Source organism: Oryctolagus cuniculus, chromosome 1, assembly GCF_964237555.1.
Source record: "Oryctolagus cuniculus chromosome 1, mOryCun1.1, whole genome shotgun sequence".
Lineage (NCBI taxonomy): Eukaryota > Metazoa > Chordata > Mammalia > Lagomorpha > Leporidae > Oryctolagus > Oryctolagus cuniculus.
In genome coordinates this window covers 134533380-134555278 of record NC_091432.1, presented here as the reverse complement: position 1 = coordinate 134555278, position 21899 = coordinate 134533380, and the positions used below count along the sequence as shown (strand labels likewise).

General features: G+C 49.0%; 1 long non-coding RNA gene across 1 annotated transcript in view; it reads left to right on the top strand.

The window, feature by feature from the left end:
* Positions 1 to 21321, top strand: part of LOC103352408 (uncharacterized) — a 37927-nt gene extending 16606 nt beyond the window's left edge. Inside the window, exon 5 of the long non-coding RNA XR_011378819.1 lies at positions 20527 to 21321. This is a non-coding gene — a long non-coding RNA (uncharacterized lncRNA). The remainder of the gene's footprint in view (positions 1 to 20526) is intronic.
* The last annotated feature ends 578 nt before the right edge of the window (positions 21322 to 21899 follow it).

Below are 21899 nucleotides of genomic sequence, written 5' to 3'. Positions count from 1 at the left end.
AACAGAGAGAGAAAGAGAGAGAGAGAGAGAGACAGACAGACAGACAGACAGAGAGGTCTTCCATTCGCTGATTCACTCCCCAAATGGCTGAAATGGCTGGAGCTAGATCAGTCTGGAGCCAGCAGCCAGGAGCTTCTGGGTCTCTCTTTCGGGTGCAGGGGCCCAAGCACTTGGGCCAGCTTCTTCTGCTTTCCCAGGCCATAGCAGAGAGCTGGGTCAAAAATGGAGCAGCTGGGACTCAAACCAGTGCCCATAAGGGATGCCAGTGCCACAAGGGGAGGCTTAACCTGTTATGCCACAGAGATTTATTAAATTATTAGCATTGACTTTTTTTTTTCTTTTTTAAAATTAATTTATTTGAAAGGCAGAATTACAGAGAGGCAAAGGTATAGAGAGAGGAGAGAGAGGTCTTCCAGTCACTGGTTCACTCCCCAAATGGCCGCATCAGCCAGAGCTGGGACTATCAGAAGCCAGGAGCCAGGATTTTCTTCTGGGTCTCCCACACGGATTCAAGGGCCCAAGCATCTTCTGCTGCCTTCCAAGGCACATTAGCAGGGAGCCGGTTAGGAAGTGGAGCACCCAAGACTGAAGCTGGGGCCCATATGAGATACTGGCGTCTCAGACCATGGCTTAATTTTTTTTCTTGACAGGCAGAGTTAGTGTGAGAGAGAGACAGAGAGAAAGGTCTTCCTTTGCTGTTGGTTCACTCCCCAAATGGCTGCTATGGCCGGTGTGCTGCGCTGATCCGAAACCAGGAGCCAGGTGCTTCCTCCTGGTCTCCCATTTGGGTGTAGGGCCCAAGCACTTGGGCCATCCTCCACTGCCTTCCCTGGCCCAGCAGAGAGCTGGACTGGAAGAGGAGAAACCGGGACAGAATCTGGTGCCCCGACTGGGACTAGAACCTGGGGTGCCGGCGCCGCAGATGGAGGATTAGCCTAGTGAGCCACGGCGCTGGTTGAGACTCAGCTGACCATAAATGTGAAGGTTGGTTTGTGGACTCCGATTCTATGCCATTGATCTCTATTCTGTCTTTATGCCAAGCCAATACTGCATTGTCTTGTTTACCGTTGTTTTGCAATAGGTTTTGCAAGAAGTAAACATTCGGTTCATTTTCAGAGTTAGATGATCAGCTGTGAGTAGACAACTAGCTCGCATAACAGCTAGGTTACATGCACCTGAAACTGCTATTTAGGCAAAACAGCTGGAGCAAACGCTGGGAAGACTGTAACCCATTAGTACTCAGCCAATGAGGACCTGGGGGGAGGGACCTGCATGCCAGCAAACAAATGGCTTGCTGTAACCACCGTGGGTGTGCTGGCCCAGCAGGCACCCGGTCGTGGGAGAGTGTCAGGAAGTGCCACAGAAGTGAGACTTCATTGAGTCTGAGTCCATCCTTGGAGTGGATGGGTGAGGCTGTTTCCCACAGTTTTGAACTTGGAAGGTGCGAATCCTCCAACTGTGTTCTCTTGGAAGATGATTCTGGCTGTGCTGGGTCCATCATATTTCCATGTGAATTTTAATGTCTGAAAAAAAGGAGTCCTCTGGGAATTTGCTAGGGATTCTACTAAAGCTGTAGGCCAATTTAGGGAATAGCACCACCTTATGATTTTGCCAATTCATCAAGGTTATGTGGATTCTACTCATTGTTAGACCCTCTGAGTGAGGATGCTAACACGTCGAGACGCACAACCCAAAGACTCAGAGTCCAGACCAGCTGATGCAAAAGCAAGAGGACTTATTCAGCGTCTGCGCAGACGGGCCTCCTGAACTCGGGAGTCCAGAGAGCGCCCCCAGCACAAAGCCACACGGTTTATATACCCGCAGCGACCAATCAGAAGCACTATAGAGTCCATGCACACAGCAGTCCAATCCGTGAGCTGATCATGTGAAGGGCATGCGTCTTCTATCCAATCAGCTACGGGATCACATGGGAGGCATGCACCTCGTCGCCATTTTGTTGTTTACTTCTTCAGCAGTTCCTTTCCCTGTCAGCGTCATCTTGTTCACCCTGAGGGGGACGACGTCTCGCTCCCTTTGTTCCCCGGGAGGGAGAGCAGCGTCCCGCTTCCCACACCGTTATCTGAGTATTAGGAGGCATACAAACTGGGTTAGGTCTTAGCACAGCCAGGCACAAGTGTCGCAGCTAGCTAAGCATAGGGTCCCTTATGTTTATAGCTGCACCTAAGTTTAGCTTTGGGGGAAAAAGTTTAGGGCTATAATTTTTAAACTTTAATTTTATTTGGGGCAAAGGTAACTTCTTATTTTTAGTGGTATTGGCTTAGGTCACTCCATCTTGGTTTGATTTTTAAGGTTCTTCACTCATTTAGGTCTTAAATTTTTCTCAGCAATGTTTTTTCTTTTTACGTTTTCTAATTTGCACATATTTTAGTATTTTTAATTCTCAAGTATTTTTGTACGATTGCAAATAGAAATACATTTGATTTTTGCATATTTAGCATATGTCCAACAACCTTGTTGAACGTGTTCATTAGGTCTAGTAGCTTTTTGGTGAATTTGTTAGGATTTTCTATATGTAACAACACGCCAAAGTGGGGATAGTTTTACTTACTTCTTTTCTGTCTGGGTGGCCTTTATTTTTCTTAACTAGTTACATTGGCTTCAATGTGTACTATGCTGAACAGAAGTGGTGAGAAAGGACATCTCATTTTATTACTGATCTAAGAAGAAAGAATTCAGTCTTCTGCCATTAAATATGCTGTTGACTTTTTTTTAAGATTATTTATTTATTTATTTGACAGGCAGAGCTACAGAGAGAGAGAGAGAGAGAGAAAGGTCTTCCTTCTGTTAGTTCACTCCCCCAAGTGGCCGCAATGGTCGAGCTGTGCCGATCTGAAGCCAGGAGCCAGGTGCCTCCTCCCGGTCCTCCATGTGGGTGCAGGGGCCCAAGCACCCGGGCCATCCTCCACCACTCTCCCAGGCCACAGTAGAGAGCTGGACTGGAAGAGGAGCAATTGGGACTAGAACCAGCACCCACATCGGATGCCAGTGCGCCGCAGGCAGAGGATTAACCAAGTGAGCCACAGCGCCAGCTGTGACTTTTTGTTTTTGCAGATAGCTTTAGTCAGGTAGAAGAAGCTCCATGTTATTTCTACTTTGCTGACTTTTTTGTTTTAATCATGAAAAGGCGTTGGAGTTGGTCAAATGATTTTTCTGCATCTGCTTAGATGTTTCTGTCCTTTTGAAATGGTGGACTGCATTTGCCTTTGGGCTCTGCAGCTAACTTTGCGTTTCTGGGACTTACCCCCTTGAGCATGTTACCAAGTCTTTTCATGTGCTGGTGGCTTTGGTTGGGAAGCATCTGGTTTAGGATTTCCGGGTCTACCTCATTAGAGACACTGTCTGTAATTTTCTTCCCGCGTGTTGTCTTTGGCTCACGTGGGTATCAGGGTAACACTGGCCCCATGGGATGAGCAGGAGAATATTCCCTCTTTCATTTCTTGGAAGACTTGGTGAAGAACTGGCATTCATTCTTCCTTAAACACGTGCAAGACTTCAGCAGTGAAGCCATCTGGACCTGCATTTCTCTTTGTAGGAAATTGTAAAATTACTAATTCTGCCTCTTTGCTCGTTATAGATTTATTCAGATTTCCTTTTTTCTTTTTGAGTCGGTTTTGGTGGTTTGCATGCTTCCAGGAATTGGCTTCATCTGAGTGATCTGCATTTGTTGCCTTACACTTCCGCGCATCAACTTCTTGAGAACGATCCTGTGTCCATTCTCCATGGCTATGGTGGCGGAGCTCCCTGGTCACATTTTTTTTTTATAAATATTTATTTATTCAAGAAGCAGAGTTACAGAGAGAGGGAGAGACGAGAGAGAGAGAGAGAGAGAGAGAATCTTCCATCCACTGGTTCACTCCCCATGTGGCCCCAACGGCCAGAGCTGGGCTGATCCAAAGCCAGGAACCAGGAGTTTCTTCCATGTCTTCCACGTGGGTGCAGGGGCCTAAGTGCTTGGGCCATCCTCCACTGCTTTCCCAGGCCATTAGCAGGGAGTTGGATCTGAAGTGGAGCAGCTGGGACTTGAACTGGTGTCCACATGGGATGCCAGCACTGCAGGCAGAGCTTAACCTACTACACCACAGCACCGCCCCCCTGGGGGGAGCACATTAATACCGTGTGGGCTTCTTAGGTACCCTGGATTAGTGCATCTGACCAATGGGGCCTTGAGAAAAAACTGTTTTTCCTCTAGGCACACGGGCCAATCACACAGGAAGTCGGAAGTTTCCGGAAGCCACACTTGCCATCATATTGCTCTCTAGAAAGAAAAAAACCCTTCTGCAGCCAAGAGGCCACGGTCAATATGCTGGCAGAGGCTCCACGAGGATTAAACTGGTTAATCTCCCTGCCTCAGGCCTTTCCCTTAGGCCCTTGGAGAGGACGTCTTTCCAGTTCCATGAATGGGGCCTCGACCAGGAGACAGCCTGGCTCTTCTGGCTCTTGAGCACCGTACGGAACGGAACGCAGAGACCCTTTCAGTCCGAGGTGGGGGTGCTGCATTTGGTGTTCCAGCCAGGGGTGAATTTCAGTCCCAGGGGCCTGGAAGAAATTAGATATTGAAGACAGGAGAGGAGGTAAGAAGAAGAAGAAGAAAATAAAGCACGCTTCCTGTTAGTAGCCACTGAACTGAGGCTGCACAGGGCCAGAAAAGCACGCTCCTGGGCGAGTAGTGGTAGCTGCATTCTGTTAAACCACGACTGAGCTTCAGGGAGACGCAGGCTCTGCCGGCTGGAAAGGTGGGTTTGGAGAACCTGGTTCTCCCCGATCCCTCCTTCTAGGTCCTCCACTGGATCAGAGGCTGTAGCTTCTGGCGCCGGGATGGAGCTGGAGGGACTAGGACAGTTTTCCAGCACAGTCTGATGGGAGGTCCTTAAAAGGCACAGAGGGGATTTCTCAGGGATTCTGCATGGACAGGACTCTGTCCCTGGGGTACCGTTCAGCAGAACTGGAGCCTCAAGGTGGTGAAACACAGTATTGCTCCATGTCTCCCCAGATGGAACCTACCAGTGACCTACGATCATTTGATGCACCTCACTGGCTGTAACAAAAAGGCTAGGATACATACTTTAGGTCAATGTCTAATTGGGATAATTCTTGATTTTCTTCCATTGTTGCATGTTGGGCGAAGGTTGGTTACTTGTCTCATTCTGTCGACGTGTTGCCCGAGAGCCACATATGCACTAGTCTGAGCCTACACTGAAGAAATACTATTACCTACAGATCCTGAATGAAGGGTGGGGTTTCTGTGACGAACTGGGGTTCTGGCGGTGACTTTGTCATTGAGAGGAAGACGGTGTATTTTTGGAATTCTCTTTGCAGAGGAAGAGGGTGTGTCTATGTTGGGTAGAAAATAGGAAGCATGTGTGAGATAACTATCGCAGTGGTGGCCCTACTATTTTTGAGAACAGCCTGTCCTTTTTATATGCATATTTATAGGGATGAGCCCTTCAGTGGGCATATGTAAAAATTTTTTTACCTATTTGAGAAGCCAACACACACACACAGATACAGAGAGCACTCTCATCACTGGTTCACTCCCCAAATGCATACGACAGCTAAGACTGGGCAAGGGCTGAAGCTGGGAGCCGGGACACAATTTAAGCCTCGCACGTGGCAGGGACCCCGTCCTGGAGCCATCACCTCCTGCCTTCCAGGGTGTGCAGGAGGAGGAAGCTGGAATCAGGGGCTGTAAGTGGGTATTGAACCCACACTCTGATGTGGGATGCTGGTATCAACCATGAGGCCAGATGCCCAACCCACTGGTCATGTTTTGATTGACTCAGAGGTGGCCAACATCTGACCCAAACTTGGTTAAAAGTCCTTCCTTAGATCATTTCAGTCTTCCATCAATTCAGTGATGGGTGTCTGAGCCAGGCTGAGAGCTCTGTGTGTGGAGAGAGAAAGAGAAGATTTTTTTTTCTTTTTCCAGTGACAGTAACAAGTAAAGCTGTGCAAGGTTACGGTTTTCCACCAGTGGACCTAGGAGAGGGAACTGGTACACAGCAAGAGAGGAATGAAAACACCATGCAGAGCAGAGAATAAGAAAGAACCCGGCTGTGTGTTGGTCTCCGCTTCCAGCTTATACCTGGGTCCCTGTGTTTCCTGCCCTAGGGTTCCATGTTTGATCCTAACAAAGAGAACTTCCACTTTGCTTTAGTTAATTTTAGTACACTTCTGCTATTTATGACCAAAAAATACTAACAAATGCATCTGTTGAAGAGACTAACATACAGGGCTGGCGCAGTGGCACAGCAGGTTAAGCCTCTGCCTGCAGCGCCGGCATCTCACATGGCCATCAGTTCGAGTCCCGGCTCCACTTCTGATCCAGCTCCATGCTAATGCATCTGGGAAAGCAGTGGAGGATGGCCCAGGTGCCTGGGGCCCTGCACCCCTGTGAGGGACCCGAATGAAGCTCCTGGCTCTTGGCTTAGTCCTGGCCCAGGCCTAGCCGTTGTGGCCACTTGGAGAGTGAACCAGCAGATGGAAGATCTCTCTTTCTCTCTGTCTCTCCCTCTCCATAACTCTGCCTTTCAAATAAATAATATGAATCTTCAAAAAGAAAACTAACATCTTGTTTGCTACACTCATGGTAAGTTTTAATATAATGATTTGTTATGTAAAAATGACAATATCTTTTTTTTTGACAAGCAGAGTTAAACAGTGATAGAGAGAGAAAAAGAGAGAGAAAGGTCTTCCTTTGCCGTTGGTTCACCCCCCAATGGCCGCTGCAGCCAGCGCACTGCGCTGATCTGAAGCCAGGAGCCAGGTGCTTCTCCTGGTTTCCCATGGGGTGCAGGGCCCAAGGACCTGGGCCATCCTCCACTGCCTTCCCGGGCCACAGCAGACAGCTGGCCTGGAAGAGGAGCAACTGAGACAGAATCTGGCGCCCCGACCAGGACTAGAACCTGGTGTGCCGGCGTCGCAGGCGGAGGATTAGCCTAGTGAGCCGCGGAGCCAGCCAATGACAATATCTTTCTTAGCTTGCATGCTTCTTAAGTAAAAAGAACTGTAATTTCTCTTCTTCCATCATTTTCTCATTCTCCTCTTCTGTATCCTCCTCCTTTTTTAAAAAAATGTTTATTTGAGAGGCAGAGGGACACACACACACACACACACAGCGAGCGAGCGAGCTGGTTCAGTCTGCAAATGTCTTCAATGGCCTCTAGCTAGGGCTAAAGCAAGGTCCTGGGAACACAACTTGGGCCACTCCTGTGGGTGGCAGAACACCTGGGACACCGGCAGCCACCCAGGGTGCACCTTAGCCGGAAGCTGGCATCCTGAGTGGAGCCCAGATTTGAACCCAGGCACTCAGATATGGGATGCAGGTGTCTTGACCTGTAGGCTGCCTACCTGCCCATCTCCTTTCTGTGTGTGTGTGGTCTTGAGCCTAGTACAATGCTGGCCATCACAGACACTAGTCAATGTTTAGTGACCTGGACTGAAAATAAATACTAAGGAAAATAAGAAAGAAAGACTCTCACCCTGCCAGCTAAGGGAATCAAACCTCCTCACTTTCCCTGCACCCATATTCGCCCATATTCTCCTCATTTTGATCAGTGGAGTTCCAGCACGGACTCCGTTTTGCGCTCTACCCTTTCTCAGGATCCGTGTGTTGGAAACACCTCTCCACCATGTCCTCAGCCTTCCCCATGGCAATTATTGCTGTTGCTGCAAACACGGAAGGTAAATTTGGAAAGCATTTACATGAATATTTCATAAGGCGACACGGGAAAGGAAAGGCTCCCCTCGCAGCCGACAGGCCGAGGCTCCCTGCCCGCTCGGGCCACGTGGCCTTCCCTGGGAGAGCCACGTCCTGCTCAGATCCAGCTCTGTGCTATGAACAGGACTAGAGGGAGGGCACAGCCGCCTGGAAGGGTCTCTCTCTCCGTTCCGGAGCAGGCGCCCCCAGGAGGCCCCCGAGTGCCGTGCGGCAGTCACTCCTTGCTGGCCTCATGTGCTCGCTCTGCCATCCAGGGGATGATTTCAAGGTTTCCCTCCAAACGCTGCCGTCTCCCTCCCCCACCTTACCCCCTCCCCTCCCCCACACCTGCTTCCATCTCCGCTGATGACCTTGCATTTTCTGGCATTGCGAAAAGTGAGGCAGAAGAGACTTCAGAGGGCCGGCGCTGTGGCATAGCAGATAAAGCCCTGCCTGCAGCGCCGACATCCCATATGGGTGCCAGTTCTAGTGCCGGCTGCTCCAGTTCTGATCCAGCTCTCTGCTCTGGCCTGGGAAAGCAGTGGAAGATGGCCCAAGTCCTTGGGCCCCTGCACCCACGTGGGAGACCTGGAAGAAGCTCCTGGTTCCTGGCTTTGGATCTGCCCAGCTCCGGCCGTTGTGGCCATCTGGGGAGTGCACCAGCGATGGAAGACCTCTCTCTCTCTCTCTGTCTCTCTCTCTGTCTCTCTGTCTCTCTCTCTCTCTCTCTCTCACACACACACACACACACACACACACAAGACAGAACTTCTCTTGATCCACTTTACCCTCTATTTGCAGCTCAATTTCTTACCTTCCTTTTCAAACAAGATTCCCCAAGTCCAGTGGTTCTCCAAGTGGGACATAAGGATCAGCAGCAGGCCCGGGAGCTCGTTAGAAATGCAATTCCTAACACTTCATTCCACATTCACTCAGTCAAAAAAACTGCCGAGGGCGGGGCCGGGCAATCTGCTGTAACAAGCCCAGCAGGTCGATTGTGATGAGTGTTCCATGCTGAGAACCACTGTTGAGATCTAACTGAAGACTTGGAGCGCTCTTCTCTCACTGCCTCTTAAACATTCCAGCCAAGCTCTAGTGCCTCCAGTCTACAGGAATGGCCCCATCAAGGGCCAGAGTGACCAGATAAGACCAAGTTCCTCCTTGTCAGAAAGGGAGATTTCAGACCAGCCAGCCTGGAAGGCTTTGAAGGAACTGTGTGGTCCTAGAACACAGTGGGAGGCAGGCACAGGCAACCCAGTCCTGTCGCTCAGGGGAACCACTGCACCCACCAGGGCAGCCCACACAGGTGCTCAGTGCTCCAGCTCGGATGTTTTCTGCTGACGCAATGCCACTAAGAGCACACGCTCTCATCCCACAGTCAGACCACAGCTGGAGAAAGTCGTTGACTGAGGCAACGTGGACCTGTGTTCAGCTGAATATTCATAGGCGCAGAAATGACAACAGCCGCGTGTGCGGACGTGGGGAGTGTGCACGCAGCGTGACCCTGCTCTGTCTGCAGCGACTCCCTGGCATCAGTGAGCACACCCAGTGCCTGGATCTTGGCTGCTGCTGCTTCTTCTTTTTTAAGATTTATTTATTTGAAAGGCAGAGTTACAGAGAGGCAGAGGCAGAGAGAGAGAGGGAGAGAGAGTGAGAGAGAGAGAGAGAGAGAGAGAGAGAGAGAAATCTTCTATCTGCTGGTTCACTCCCCAAATGGCCAGTTGGAGCTGTGTCAATCCGAAGCCAGGAGCTTCTTCCGGGTCTCCCACTTGAGTGCAGGGGCCCAAGGACTTGGGCCATCCTCCACTGCTTTCCCAGGCCATAGCAGAGAGCTGGATCAGAAGTGGAGCAGCTGGGACTAGAACTGGTGCCCATATGGGATGCCGGCACTGCAGGTGGCGGCTTTACCCGCTACACTACAGCGCCAGCCCCTTGGCTTCTGATATCATTTGTCAATAAAAGGAACCAAGGCTGCTTGGAGAAGTGACTGATTTTAGGGCTGGGGGTGGAATAGGGAGGATGAAAGATGAGAAGGCGCATTTTGTGGTACCAGAGAGTAACAAAATGGTGCTATGCCAAATGTGTCTCAGGCCAGGGAGTCCTGGGTGACAGGGTCCGTCCGAGAGCCCAAGATGCTTGGCTGGAAGCAAGGTGCAGAGAGGGAAAGAAAGCCTGTTCTGAGAGTGGACAGGCCCCCTCACACTTCACCTCCCAGTCAACGACTTTTTTTTTTAAGATTTATTTATTTATTTGAAAGTAGAAGTTACACAGAGAGAGAAGGAGAAAGAGAGAGAGAGAGAGAGAGAGAGAGAAAGGAGAAGCAGAGGAGGGAGAAGAGAGAGAGAGAGAGAAAGAGAGAGGTCTTCCATCCACTTGTTCACTTCCCAGCTGCCCACAACTGCCAGAGCTGTGCTAATCAGAAGCCAGGGCCAGAAGCCGGAAGCCAGGAGCTTCTTCCCGGTTTCCAATGCTGGTGCAGGGGCCCAAGGACTTAGGCCATCTTCTTCTGCTTTCCCAGGCCATAGCAGAGAGCTGGATCAGAAGTGGAGCAGCCGGGACTTGAACTGGCATCCATATGGGATGCCGGCACTGCAGGCAGTGGCTTTACTTGCTACACCACAGCGCTAGTTTCAGTCAACGACTTTCTCCAGCTGTGGTCTGACTGTGGGACGAGAGCATGTGCTTTTAGTGGCATTGCATCAGTAGAAAACCCCCAAGCTGGAGCACTGAGCACCTGTGTGGGCTGCCCTGGTGGGCGCAGTGGTTCCCCTGAGCGACAGGACTGGGTTGCCTGTGTGATCGACTCCAGGGTCACTGCCCCTATTCCTCCACCAAAAATAGCCTCAGCAATGCCTGGAAAACTTCAGCAGCACAACGGAGGAAAGAATAATCGTGTACCCAGTAAAATCTCATTAGTATTCTTCTTCCCAGGAAATGAGCTCTCTGGATTAACGAGTCCACACAGTGTTTACATAGAAAAAAATTCAATTACATATCACTGGCGTTAACAACGTGACTGCTGGCCGGCTCTAGCCCGGTAGCCAAACAGCATTACCTAGAATTTGTTTCCATCATCTGCTGTCTGTGTCTTCGGGGGGTGATGATTTGCGAACTTGGACTTGCTCGGTGACCCCGAGTTGGCCTGCCTGCTGCACCCTAGCGCTGCCTAGGGTTAAAAGCAAAGGATGCGCTGGCTACAGGTCTGTCACCACTGCCTTCGCGTCTTTAAGAGGTGCATGTATTTTGTGCCAGGCATTGGAGGTGGCTGGTGACTTAAGGGATGGCTCTTGACCGTGGCCAGCGGGCACACTCACAAGCTACTCTCCAGCAGTTCAGCATGGCTGCGCCGCATGAGGATTTGGGTAACTGAGGCAGAGCAGAGTTGCATGTTCCCTGAAATGCCAGGGCAATGGCCCCTGTTTCCACTCTGCTTTATTTAGGAGAACTGGATTGCTCTCAGTGGGGCTTTCCTTATTAGGCTGTCAGCTCTGAGCCAGTCTGGTTGTAATAAGAGAATTAATATTCAGGTGTGTGTGCCAGCAGGGAGAGATGGAGCCGCTGGCCCTGACATCAGTGACGTGCCTGGTTCAGTTCAGAGCCTGGGGAGTATCTGGAATTTAGAAACTTCCTCCCTCTCTCTTTCCCTTTCTCTCTGCTTCTGTGGACCAGAATAGGAGAGGACTATTAAGGCAGTAAGTGGGATCGCCGGAGGCCTATGCAATGGTGAGCTTTTGTTTTGTTTTAATTGGAGGTGGCAGACATTTGGCCTAATTGGTTACACGGCTGGTTCACACTGCATCCTACGCCACAGTGCCTGGATTTGAGTCCCAGCTCGGCTCCCCACTTCAGCTTTCTGCTCACGTGCACCCTAAGAGGCAGGAGGTACAGGCTCAAGCAGATGGATTCCTGTCACCCCATCAGGCATCGGAACTGAGTTCCCAGCTCCCGGCTTTGGCCTGGCCCAGCCTTGGCTGCTCAGGGCCTTTTAAGAGATGAGAGCTCTCGCTGCCTGTCTGTCTCTGTCTCTCTCTTTCTGCCTTTCAGATCCATAAATAAAAGTAAGTTGAGCATATTGCCAATATTCTTAGAAAGTCAGTTAAAAAACCTTTTCTCGGGGCCGGTGCTGTAGAGTAGCAGGTAAAGCTACCACCTGCCATGCCAACACTCCATACAGGTGGCAGTTCTAGTACCAGTTGCTATTCTAGTACCACTTCCATTCCAGCTCCCCACTAAAACACCTGGGCAGTCAGCTGAGGATGGCCCAAGTGCTTGGGCCCCCGCACCCATGTAGGAGCCCCAGATGAAGCTCCTGGCTCCTGGCTTCAGCCTGCCTAAGTCCTGGCTGTTGCGGCCATTTGGGGAGTGAACCAGTGGATGGAAGATCTCTCTGTCTGTCTCTCTAACTCTGACTTTCAAATGAATAAATAAGTCTTTTTTTTTTTTTTTTTAACTTTTCTAGGGGCCAGCATTGTTAAGTTGCCACTTGTGATGCCAACTTCCCATATGAGTGCTGGTTCTAGTCCTGGCTGTTCCACTTCTGATCCAGTTCCCTGGTGATGGGCCTGGGAGGGCAGTGGATTGTGGCCCTGGCACATGGTCCTCTGTTACTCATGCGGGAGACCTGTATGGAGTTCCACACTTTTGGCTGTGGTCTGGCCCAGCCCTAGCTGGGGTTGCCATCTGGGAAGTGAACCAGTAGATGAAAGATCTCTCTTTCTCTCTTTCTCTCTGCTCTGTCACTGTGCCTATCAAATAAATAGATCTTTTTTTAAAAAAACCTTTTCTAATATCCTCTCTTTTTAAACTGTTATAGTAATATTTTCATTGATATATCATAATTATATTACACTGATTGAATATAATGTAATGTCTCAATATGTGTAAAATGTGTAATACTTACATTAAGCCAATTAACACAACTCATCACCTCGTTTGTACATTGAAGCGGACTCCTAGTGGTTTTGAAACACACAGTACATTATTATTGAAGATATCGCTCTGCCCTGTAGCAGAGCTCCAAACTTGCTGCTCCTTGCCGCTTTGCAAGCTTGTTCCCTTTAACTGGTAACTTCCGGCCTCTCCCCTCCCCCACGACTGCCCACTCCTATGAAGTCAATGGTAGGTTCCATAGTGAGGGAGATCTCTCCGCGTTGGCTTATTTCACTTGGCATCATGCATTCCAGGGTTACCCACGTTGTTGCAAAGACAGAATTTCTTTCTCTTTAAGGTTTCGTAGTATTCCCTCGTGTGGGTAGTCACCCGTGCTGTATCTCTTCATCTACTGAGACACTTCGGTTGTGCCCGTATCTTGCTTTTTTTGTAAATAAAGCTGCAGGGAACGTGGACGTGCAGAGGTCCCCTTGACACACCGAGTCCAGTTCCTTCGGATCCACTCCCAGGGGAGAGATTGCTGAGTCATAGCGTACGTAGCTCCATGTTTAACTTTTTTTTTTTTTTTTTTTTTTTTTTGACAGGCAGAGTGGACAGTGAGAGAGAGAGACAGAGAGAAAGGTCTTCCTTTGCTGTTGGTTCACCCCCCAGTGGCCGCCGCAGCCGGCGCGCTGCGGCTGGTGCACCGCGCTGATCCGATGGCAGGAGCCAGGTGCTTCTCCTGGTCTCCCATGGGGTGCAGGGACCAAGCACTTGGGCCATCCTCCACTGCACTCCCTGGCCACAGCAGAGAGCTGGCCTGGAAGAGGGGCAACCGGGACAGAATCCGGCGCCCCGACCGGGACTAGAACCCGGTGTGCTGGCGCCGCAAGGCGGAGGATTAGCCTAGTGAGCCGCGGCGCCGGCCCACGTTTAACTTTTGGGGAACTCCATTCTGCTCTCCATCATGGCCACATAATGGTTGCACTCCCAGCAGCAGGTTGCGCCAGGGTTTCTTTTTCTCCACAGCCTCACCAGTGCTTTTCCCTTTGTCTTCCTAGCAGGTGTGTGGTGATATCTGGGGTTCAAATTTGCATTTTCTGATGATAAGTGATGCTCAGATTTGTTTCACTCACCTGTTGGCCGTTTGTTTATTTCATTTTGAGATGCGTCTCGTCTGGTTCTTTGCTCATTTTTAAATTGGGTTATTTGTTTGTTTCCCGGCTGTTGATTTGTGTGCGTGTTTTGTGTATTTTGAATGTTAACCTTCTATCAGTTGTATGGTGGCAAATATTTTCTGCTCCTCTGTGGCTCATCTCTTCATTCTGTTAATTTTTTCTTTTTTAGTTTTACACAGTCCCATTTGTCTATTTTTGATTCTTGAGCTTTCAGAGTCATATCCCCAAAACCCTTGTCCAATTCAATGTTGTGAAGCTTTCCCCTATATTTTCTTCTAGCAGTTTTATGGTTTCGGGTCTTGTATTTAAGTCTTTAATCCATCTTGAGTTGATTTTTGTGTGTTCTGAGTGAGAGGGTTAATTTCATGCTTACGTAGGTGAACAACCAGTTTTCCCAGAACCATTTATTAAAGAGACTGTCCTTTCTCAGTATGTGTTCTTAGCCTTCACTTAAAACAGAAACTTTATTTGTATATTTGAGAGAGAGAGAGAGAGAGAGAGAGAGAGAGAGAGAGAAAGAGGAATCTTCCCATCCACTGATTCGTTCCCTAGATGGCTGTAATGGCTGGCTTCAGGCTGGACTAAATCCGGGAGCCAGGAGGTTCTTCCAGTTCTCCCACAAGGGTGCAGGGCCCCAGACATTTGGACCATCTTCTGATGCTTCCCAAGTGCATTAGCAGGGAGCCGGGTGGAAAGTGGAACAGCCGAGACATTCACCGAAGCCATATGGGATACTGGTGTTGCCCGTGATGGCTTTACCTGCCGTGCACAGCACCAGCCCTGACCCCCACTTTCTGTCTGGCTTCTGTGCTTGCCTGATTCAGACAGAAAATCAGGCTCTGGCATTCCTGGAGGGGGGGGGGGTTGGAACCCTGAACATTCCTTTCCCATCAGATACCGACTTAAAATCACAGCAATGAATTTCACAATGGGAAACGCTGAGTGTCCGTGGTGCTGAGGGGGGCACGCTGAATTGGCACTTCAAGGTGGGACTCCCATCCAGAAATGAATTTTAAACAAACACCTCAGAATCTATATCCACTTACATATTATCCTCTGGAGTCCTCACCATCTAAAGAAACAGCCTTACTCCAGCCAGACACTGCCCGGAGTTGAAACCCTCAAGCCCTGGGAGGCAGGACAGCGTTCAGAGATATTGACTAGCCCCGCCCACTATGTTGTGTTGTTGGTTTTTTTTTTCTTTAGTAGGAGACAGACAGAAGAAGACCTCTTTCTAGTTTAGCTTTCCAAAGTCCGACACTATGTGGGCTGCAGGGACTGGGAAGTAGTTACAATGTTGGAGAGGTGAGAAGGATTCCTGAGCCTAACTGGGATCCCCCAGAAATACACACTGTGGGTTAGGGATGCAAAGAGAAAGCTTGGGAAGCTCCTGAGCTGAGAATGTGGTTAAACAGCCTTGTTTAACCAAGTGCCTGGATTTTACTGCTAATACTATTTATTTTATTATTATTTTAATAATTGTATTATTATTTCCTGGAAGTTTTTATTTGTTTATTTGAGACAGAGAAAGAAACCTCTCCCATCTGCTGGTTCACTCCACGAATGTCAAAAACAGCTGGGGGCAGCGGAGCGAGTGAGACAGGAGTCAGGAACTCAATCCCCCACTCCCTGGCAGGGACCAGCTCCTTAGGTCATCACGGCTGCTTCCAGGGCCCACCATAGCAGGAGCCAGGACCAAGCCAGGCACTCTGAGGCTGTGTGGGAAATACCCTCACCTGTCTGCCCCAGAGAGGGACTCGGATTCAGGAAGTGCAGTAAGGGTCTGGCAGATCAGGCATCCCCCGGTACAACAAGCAGGTTGTATCCTGGGACGCCCTTACTCCCGTTCTTCATTGGCTGAGCACCGCGGGGTGTAGAAGCTTCCCCGGGCATGGCCCAAGTTACAAAGTTACCTTCCTCCTGCCTTCTCTTTAATTTCCTCTTGGGAGTGGGCTGCTCCCTAACATCCTGTTTACCTTGAGGATTTTTGCTCCATCTGCAAGGCCGCTAACAGCCATTTCCATTCTGTGTTGAAAATGGATCGCCAGACCTTTCCTTGATCTATCATTGTTGGAAGTGTAGCATTGATATCTTGTCCTCCCCCTCTCAGAAAAACAAAACAAACACTCTTTCACAGAGCCTGTGGCTCCATGACAACAAATTCTTGCCTGGAGAGTCTGCTTTCAGTGTCCAGAAGTGGCTAAGTAGAGTTGATATGGGGCCAGACGAGGAGTCAGAGCACAATGAGCTGGAAGTTTCTCCAGGTTTGCCTCTACCCTGTACTCTAGCTCCACCCCCTTGCATGTCCATTCAGCACACCATTTTCCCATGATGCACCTGAGCCTCCTCCAGTGCCAAGCGGATGCCATGATGAGCAGGTGCACACCGCTCCATGTGGAGACACCATGAAAACCTTCCCTAGGATACCACGCTTATTGAGCCCCACCCAAACTTCACCCCACTTGCATATTCAATTGGGGCACCACCTGCTTCCCCAAAAAAGGGTCCAATAGATTGAGGTGAGCAGCCCTGTCTCTCCTCAGCGGCCTGGCACAAACTGTGCTCTCTCTTTTCATGGATGTAGACTATCTCTCTCTCTCTCTCTCTTGCCCTCTCATGGTGAGTGTATCTCCTCATTGTGCTGCCTACATTCAAATCTGGTTTTCCCCCCTCCCTCTGTCTTTATTTGAAAGGTAGAGCCTCAGAAAGAGGGAGAGAGGGAGGGAAGACAGAGATGTTTCATCTGAGGTCCACTCCCCAAATGGCAGCAACAGCGGGGGCCTGGAACTCCGTTCGGGTCTCCCATGTAGGCGGCAGGGGTCCAAGCAGTCCAGTCTGATGTTCCTGCGTATATTTCTGCTTGAAGTCCCTGTGAGCGTAGCTCAAATCTTAGTCTGCTCAACACTTGGGACTGGTGAAATTTCTTTTGGCTTGGAGTTCTGGAGGCTGGGAGATCCAGTCCCCAGCACCAGCCTCGGGCTGCTTCCAGCGGGAGGGCAGGCAGGTGTGAGAGGCTGCACCAGGGCCGTCTCCCTTTGCAACAACCTGCTCTGGAGGTGAATACCCAGCCCCGTCCATTCCTGTGAGAACAGCATCGCTCACCCAAATACCTCTTAGCGCTCCCACTATTTCCCAGCACGGTTACACTGGCAATGAAATTTCAACACGAGTTTCAGAAGGGACAAACCATGTTTAAAACCTTAGCTTCAAAGAGACCTTACCCAGGAACCACCGCGTCACCAAGTGCCCAGTGTGTACCCATGTCCACCCGTTTGCAGGTCCTCCTCTAGGGTGGAGAAATCTATTGAAGTTGTAGCTATTTTCCATCTAGATTGTTCAGCAAGATCCTCTTGCATATCTCATCTTCTTCGAAAGAGCCAACCAGATTCTGTCTTCGCTATTCTCCAAAGAAATAGCAGTTACCCTGTAGCAGGTCACATGCTAGCCTGGGATGACGCCTGAGCCATGACTTCGTAGAGCTCCCTGAACCGGGTGGGTTGTGATGCATTCTAGAAAGTTCGGGTAGAGAGGGGTGTTTGGGCTGTCCTTTGTGCAAATACGCATTACCCTTCTCTCCGTAGGGATTACATTTCCCTGTGCTGTGTCAGACTTGGCCATAGGACTGGCTTTGGCTGTTAAATGATCTGAATGATTTTGAGTCAGAAGCTTTAAAAGCCAATGTATGGGGGCTGGCGCTGTGGCGTAGTGGGTAAAGCTGCCGCCTGCAGTGCCAGCATCCCATATGGGCGCCGGTTCGAGTCCTAGATTCTCCACTTCTGATCCAGCTCTCTGCTATGGCCTGGAAAAGCAGTAGAAGATGGCCCAAGTCCTTGGGCTCCTGCACCCCGTGAGAGACCCAGAAGAAACTCCTGGCTCCTGGCTTCAGATTAGCACAGCTCCAGCCATTGAGGCCAATTGGGGAGTGAACCATTGCATAGAAGACCTCTCTCTCTCTCTCTTTTTCTCTGTGTAACTCTGCCTTTCAAATAAATAAATAAATCTTAAAAAAAAAAAGCCAATGTATGGTCCACCATATTATTTCTTTTCGTCCTTTCACATGATGACAAGCAAATATTCCATGTTTCTCTGAGAGTCCAAGTCCTGTAGTGGGGCTGACATGGGATGGTCACCTAAAATAAGCAAGAAATATAGGGCCAGCGTTGTGAGGTAGAGTTGAGCCACCGTTGTCATTCCATATTGGAGCCCTGGTTTGAGTTTCAGCTGCTCTGCTTCCAATCCAGCTCCCTGCTAATGCACCAGGGAAGCAGTAGAAAATGGCCCTGAAGACTTGGGCCCCTGCCACCCACTGGGGAGATTGGAATGAATTTCCAGGCTCCTGGCTTCAGCCTGGCCCAACCATAGCTGTTGGGGCCAGAAATAGCATTTCACCCACACTCCACTGACCAGAGCCAGTCACACGACGAAAGCCCCATCTATGGGGCAGAGAACCCACTGCCCTCTCTATTGGGAGCTCCTGCGGCTCACCTGGCAGAGGTACAGTGTGTAATGATAGCACAGGGAAAACAGGAATAATCGAGAGCAATGATTCAACTCACAGCCCGTGAACGAAGGGACAGTGTGCTCGGATGAACAGCTAGAAATCTCCGCCCCATCTAACTTTTTCATTTCTTGGCATTCATAGAATTTGTATAGTACACTGGGATGAATCGGGAGGAATTTGAAACCACTATGTGGAACCTGGTGAAAAATTCAGTATATACTTAAATATTATAATAAAATATAAGATAATATCGAGATATTAATAATTGGACAAGTAAAAAGAAAATGATGTATTTTTTATAAGGAACTTAAGTTTGCTTTTTGTGACCCTTATTGAGATATAATTTATATATAAAAAGACGCTCATTTAAAGTGTTGATGACTTCTGATAAATTTATATATAACTTCTTTTACATATTAAGTATTATATTTTAAAAACTACCTTCAAATCCTGGAAATTTCTTGTGGTAATAATAATAGATTTAAAATAACAATTAAGGGGCTGGCGCTGTGGCATAGCGGGTAAAGCCACAGCCTACAGTGCCGGCATCCCATATGGCACCAGTTCGAGTCCTGGCTGCTCCACTTCCCTTCCAGCTCTCTGCTGTGGCCTGGGAAAGCAGTAGAAGATGGCCCAAGTGCTTGGGACCCTGCACCTGCATGGAAGACCCAGAAGCTTCTGGCTCCTGGCTTTGAACAGGCCCAGCCGCCTCCATTGTGGCCATTTGGAGAATGAGCCAGCAGATGGAAAACCTCTTTCTTTGCCCGTGCCTCTCTGTAACTCTGCCTTCAAATAAATAAATAAATCCTAAAAAAATTAAAAAATAAATAACTATTGAATGATATGGATTAGGCAATACAAAGCCATCTTGACCTGAAAAAAAAATGGCAATTTCATATGATTCAACTAATACAATTAAACTGTCTAATCACATGTTTATTTTTAATGTAATTTAATTTCTAAAGATCTATTTACTTGAAAGGTAGTTACACACACACAGAGGCAGAAAGAAGAATTTTTCAATTGGAGATTTTTCTTTCAGTTACATATAGATGTCAGCATACTAATTTTAACAGTTCACAAATAACATTGACCAGTCACTGCATGTGAAGAATTTTAACTTCACTTTTCCAAAATTTGGCATTTTGCTTTTAGACAATAATACTAGTTAATACACACACATCCTATATATATGTATATATATAAAAATTTTTAAAGATTTATTTATTTATTTGAAAGGCAGAGTTACAGAGAGGCAGAGGCAGAGAGAGAGAGAGAGACAGAGAGAGAAGTCTTCCACCCTCTGGTTCACTCCCCAGATGGCTACAATGGCCGGAGCTGTGCTGATCCAAAGCCAGGAGCCAGGAGCTTCCTCGGGGTCTCCCATGTGTGTTCAGGGGCCCAAGGACTTGGGCCATCTTCCACTGCTTTCCCAGGCCATAGCAGAGAGCTGGATCAGAAGTGGAACAGCTGGGACTCGAACCGCCGTCGATATGGGATGCTGGCACTGCAGGCGGCGGCTTTACCTGAGATACCACAGCACCAGCCCCTATCCTATATATTTTTAAAGTTGAAGAAATGCCGGCGCCGCGGCTCAATAGGCTAATCCTCCACCTAGCGGCGCCAGCACACCGGGTTCTAGTCCCGGTCGCTCCTCTTCCAGGCCAGCTCTCTGCTGTGGCCCGTGAGTGCAGTGGAGGATGGCCCAACTGCTTGGGCCCTGCACCCCATGGGAGACCAGGAGAGGCACCTGGCTCCTGCCTTCGGATCGGCGCAGTGTGCCAACCGCAGCTCGCCAGCCGTGGCGGCCATTGGAGGGTGAACCAACGGCAAAAGGAAGACCTTTCTCTCTGTCTCTCTCTCTCACTATCCACTCTGCCTGTCAAAAATTAAAAAAAAAATAAAAAAATAAAGTTTAAGAATTTCCAGTTTAACTTTAGGTTCACAAAAATGTTCAGTTAATGTTGTATTTCAGCTGCAGCTTCATATCTGCAGTGGGAGACTCATTTGTAAAAATTATCCTCATTTCAGTTCACAAGTCCCCTTTAGTTGGTTTGGGACTCTCCCTCTGGGCTTACGCAGCAGAAATGCATTTTCTCCCAGTTGTGGAGGCCACAGGTCCAACACCAGGGTGGCCCCAGGGCTGGTCTGCGGGGAGACCTCTCTCCTTGCAGCCTTCTGACTGGCCTCACACGGCCCCTCTCTGATGTCCCCTCTCTCTTCCCAGTTCACAAATCCTTGACAAGTCTCTTCTTTCGCAGGCCAGAACTTCTGGGTACGGCAAATGCAGTGACACACTGAGGACCCGCTGCTCCCTGCAAGCTGAAACCCTGTGTTTTGTCAGAGTCCCCATTCAATGAGCGAGTCGGAGCCACAGGCAAACATTTACAGAGGAGATCCTCTCTGTGAAGCATCAACACGTGTTCCTCGGATCTCAGGGTTTGATATGAAATCCCTGCTGTATGGGTGCAGGGCCTTTGTTGCAGACAAATCACGTCAAACATTTGCACTGCTTCCATCATATTCCACCCCCCACCCCCCACCCCCGGAAATCTTCATTTATTATCAAATCAGAGGTAGTTTGATTTGGTACACTGCTTATGGCATAAATGATGTTCCTCCAGGACCGGCACTGTGGCACAGTGGGTAAAGCTGCCGCCTGCAGTGCCGGCATCCCATATGGGCACAGGTTCCAGTCCTGGCTGCTCCACTTCCGATCCAGCTCTCTGCTGTGGCCTGGGAAAGCAGTAGAAGATGGCCCAAGTCCTGGGGCCCCTGCACCCATGTGGGAGACCTGGAAGAAGCTCCTGGCTCCTGGCTTCAGATTGGCGCAGCTCCAGCTGTTGCGGCCAATTAGGGAGTGAACCAGTGGATGGAAGACTCTCTCTCTCTCTCTCTCTCTCTCTCTCTCTCTCTCTGCCTCTCCTTCTCTCTGTGTAACTCTGAGTTTCAAATAAACAAATCTTAAAGAAAAAAAGATGTTCCTTCAAGTGTTTGTTTTTGGGCTTTCTCATCAATGCTAATTAACTGACGTAGTTACTTTTATCTTCAGTTCCATCACTCAGTTGATAACCTCCAGCCTCAGTGTGGCTTTGTTGTCACACAAAGCGTCTGTGTGTCTGCTTGTGTGCTCACAGTACATCTGATGGGGACTCTGTTCTGTCGCCTCTGCTTTTAGTGACTGCGGTTAGGCAGCTGGGACACAAAAAGTGTGAATCCGAATGGGGTGAGGCATTTTAACTTCAGCAGTTGATCTGAGGACATGGTAACCAGCGTTCTGATTTGATTGTGACCAGTCTCATAAAATAAATGTATTTATTTGTCATATGTAGACACTTAGAAATGGTTGCATCTTTTTTTGCTTAGTACACAGGTATAGGGCAGAAGCATAGTCTGCATAGACCTCAGTTTACAACCCATAACCCCAAATAGGACCACAGCAGAGGGAGAGAATATTTGTCAGGGCAGAGATATCTGATTTGAAACAGTTCTTACACACTGTATAATCAGTGATTCAAATTAGGTTTTATAAAAATTTATTTATTGCGGTGTAAGTCTTAGGGACCTGATAACATTTACAATTTTAAAATGTAATAAAGAAGCCGGCACCGTGGCTCACTAGGCTAATCCTCCG